General features: G+C 36.6%; 1 pseudogene; it reads left to right on the plus strand.

Annotated features, from left to right (window-relative positions):
• The first annotated feature begins 691 nt into the window (after positions 1 to 691).
• On the plus strand, positions 692 to 2,877 carry LOC107706064 (gastrula zinc finger protein XlCGF26.1-like; annotated as a pseudogene).
• Positions 2,878 to 3,989: the final 1,112 nt, after the last annotated feature.

Here is a 3,989-nt window from a genome sequence, read left to right on the forward strand (position 1 = left end):
TATTTTATTTTTACACAGAGATTGATTGGTCCATTAGTAAAATCTGTTGAGTTAAGCAATGCTTGTTGCATTAAATGCCAATGGTGATGCTTCAATTTTTTGTTTTTTCCTGAAGTTCGCATACCTGTAACTCAAGACGTATTTAAGGATATCTCAGTATACTTTTATAAACTGCTCTTAAACCTTTGATGAAAAATGGTTCATTTGTTTTGATAGAAAAAAAAACCAAGATGCATTTCTAGAATTACCAATCTCTGTGCTGGAATAAAAATAATGATTCTGGCATCTTTCTAAAGTCATTTTTTAACCATATAATTTGGCTCCAAGTTCCAGATGAAAATGGTTGTTTTGACCCCCCTCTACAAATTAGTGTATTACTCAGTAAATATCCATCCAATATCCATTTCATTTTTTGTCTTTCATCACTATTTATGTTTGTCTTTCTTCTAAATAAAAAATATGAACTAAACCAAAGTTTTGAGTTGGGGAAGTTTTGGAAATTTGGTTGCTTTGACACAAAATAACCCTATACTAAGGTTACAGATTTGTACTGGATTTGTTTCAGTGTTGTGTAGGCGATCACTGTGATTGACACGACCAATGAAATCTTCTGAATCTGTGGTGGGCGGGGTTTGTGATTAGGTTAAAAAGGTAGGATGATGTGAATATTCCTTACAAAACTGGTACAAACTCCAGGTGCAGCAGCTGAAATCTGTAACATGGAGTTTGTTAAAGAGGAGATTGAAGACACGAGTGATCCAGAACCATCCAGAATAAAACATGAAGATACTGAGGAACAAACAGGTTGGTGTCCATTCTTGATTTTTCATTGTTGACTGCTGAGAAACATTAAAGCCATATCCACATTTTAATTTTATTAATGAGAATGACAGAACTAACCTTTAGCACTTCAAAATCTGATCATTGATACTCAGATAAATATGTGAAAAATATATCTTTTTGTTTCTTCTATTAAAATAGGTTCACTGAATTTTAACCACATCATTTGTTTATTTTAGACTGGATAGAAGTTAAACAGCAAAGACATGAGGTGAATGAAGTGGAGGAGGAACACTGTAAAATCAAAACTTCAAGAAAAAAAGCAAAACAGCTGCACACCTGCTCACAGTGTGGAAAGAGTTTCAGACACAAAGGAGTCCTTAAGAAGCACGTGAGAATCCACACTGGAGAGAAACCATACACATGCCCTCAGTGTGGAAAGAGTTTTACTGATGCATCTGGTCTCGGTTATCATCTGCATGTTCACTCTGGAGAAAAGCCTTTTAACTGTGATCAGTGTGGAAAAGATTTTATTTCACCATCAGGTCTAAAAGGTCACATGAAAGTTCATTCAGATGAGAAGCCTCATGTGTGTTCTTTCTGTGGAAAGAGTTTTTCACGACTGACTCACTGTAAACGGCACCAGAAAACACATAATGAAGTGAGAGATAATGTGTGCTATGAATGTGGGAAGAGCTTTACTACAGCTGGCGATCTGAAACTGCATCAAAGAATTCATACTGGAGAAAAACCTTACAAGTGCTCATATTGTGACAAGAGTTTCACTCAGTCTGGAAACCTGAAATCACATGAGCGAGTTCATACTAGAGAGAAGCCATTTAGCTGTGATCAGTGTGGTAAAAAGTTTATTTCACCATCAGGTCTAAACACTCACAAGAAAGTTCATTCAGATGAGAAGCCTCATGTGTGTTCTTTCTGTGGAAAGGGTTTTTCGAGGCTGGACAGTTGTAAACTGCACCAGAAAACACATAATGAAGTGAGAGATCATGTGTGTTGTGAGTGTGGGAAGAGCTTTACTACAGCTGCCTATCTGAAACAGCACCAAATGATTCATACTGGAGAAAAACCTTACAAGTGCTCATATTGTGACAAGTGTTTCACTCAGTCTGGAAAACTGAAAGTACATGAGCGAGTTCACACTGGAGAGAAGCCGTATCACTGTACTCAGTGTGCAGAGAGTTTTACCGCAGCAGCAAGTCTCCGTTATCATCTGCATGTTCACTCTGGAGAAAAGCCATTCAACTGTGATCAGTGTGGTAAAAAGTTTATTTCACCATCAGGTCTAAAAAGTCACAAGAAAGTTCATTCACATGAAAAGCCTTATGTGTGTTCTTACTGTGGAAAGAGTTTTTCATGGCTGGCCAGTTATAAACAGCACCAGAAAACACATAATGAAAGATCATGTGTGTTGTGAGTGTGGGAAGAGCTTTATGGCAGCTGTCTTTCTGAAACGTCACCAAAGAATCCATACTGGAGAAAAACCTTACAAGTGCTCATATTGTGACAAGAGTTTCACTCAGTCTGTAGACCGGAAAAAGCATGAGCGAGTTCATACTGGAGAGAAACCGTATCGCTGTACTCAGTGTGGAGAGAATTTCACTCAGTCAGCAAATCTAGTGACTCGTATTAAAAAGCATTGTTCTGTATCAGAGTGAGCAAATGTTTTCAACAGATTCAATATTTCAAGTAAATATTGTGAGATTTAGATACAGTAAATATGAGATTAGCTCAAATGATTAGTTTTGCTGTGAAATGACAAAAAAATTGTGGAGATGTTTTTTTTCTGTATTGTTGGAGAACAGCAAAAGTATTTAGTCACTTTAATCTTACATTGATGATTTTTATTCTTTAATTGAATGTCTGCTCATTAAGACATTGACAAAGAAACACTCAAATTAAACTGAACAAATATGTAACAAAACCCAACAACCAGTCATTTGTCAGTATATGAATCAATTCCCTTAATGAATTTTTGACCTTTCTTGTTACATAAAACATTTAAGATATGTAATTGTAAGTTTCTCTGCGACATCAAAGTTGCACGGGGTCTGTATAATGATGCAAATAAAATGTCCATTTCACTGACATCTCTGATTATTTCTCTGGTTATGTGTGATTTTTAGTGATGTGTTAATGTGCCAATTTACAAGATCTCAGATATCATAGTGAATGAGGTGAAAAAAAAGGGTTTTAGCAGCTCAGTTGAACATGATGATAGACTGTCAGACTCTCGACACTAAGTCTAATTTGGAGATATTATACAGTGTAAATGAAGTACAAATAATGTTAAATATGCACAGTATAAAGTCATTATGTCTATGGAAAATTCTAAAACAAGAAAAACCTACATGTATGTGTGTGTTACCATGAATTTCCAGCAGGTGGCAGCAATACACTAAAGCGTTTTCGAGTTTTCCATACATTTGTATGACAGGGTGATGTGCAAGATTGGGACTACATTTCCCATAAGTCTGTGGGGTAGCATAATACTTACTATAAATAGACACATAGCAGGCTCCTGTCTCATTCCTTCATTGATTCTGCACAAAAGGGTGCGCTAATATCAGGTAATTTGTGCTCAACTGTGTTTTAATAGTGATTTTTAATGGGTTCATTTCAGTCGAGAGAGCTGTTTCTGTTTAAAGGAACACTCCACTATTTTTGAAAATAGGCTCATTTTCCAACTCCCCTAGAACCTACCATGGGTGCAGCAGGCGCAATGATATTACGCAGCGCCTGAAAATCATTGCGCCTGCTGCACCCATGGTACGGTCTAATCAGATTCAATGATCTATGCTAAGCTACAGCTACCGCCAGACCCGGAGATCGGCTGAATGGATTCGAAAATGGTAAAACTCAACTGTTTAACTCTAGGGGAGTTGGAAAATTAGCCTATTTTCAAAAATAGTGGAGTGTTCCTTTAAGCAAACAGATTGAGGCCAAGTTGTTTTATGCTGCTCATGTTTAGAATAATATAGGCTATGCTATCATGTGTGGAAATATTTAAACCACTTGTGTTACAATTAACCCCGCGTTAATTTGTGCCCTGCTCTCCTCTAATCTGTGTCGTTAGGTCATCATCATTTAATTAAATGTGGACATGAAGTATCTTCATATATGGTTTTTTTTTTTGTGAGGTAATGAGAATGTGTAAAAAAAAGTAGTAGACTACGTGGGGTGAATGAAGG

The sequence above is a fragment of the Sinocyclocheilus rhinocerous genome, unplaced genomic scaffold (assembly GCF_001515625.1).
Source record: "Sinocyclocheilus rhinocerous isolate Xijiao unplaced genomic scaffold, SAMN03320098_v1.1 scaffold2912, whole genome shotgun sequence".
Classification (NCBI taxonomy): Eukaryota; Metazoa; Chordata; class Actinopteri; order Cypriniformes; family Cyprinidae; genus Sinocyclocheilus; species Sinocyclocheilus rhinocerous.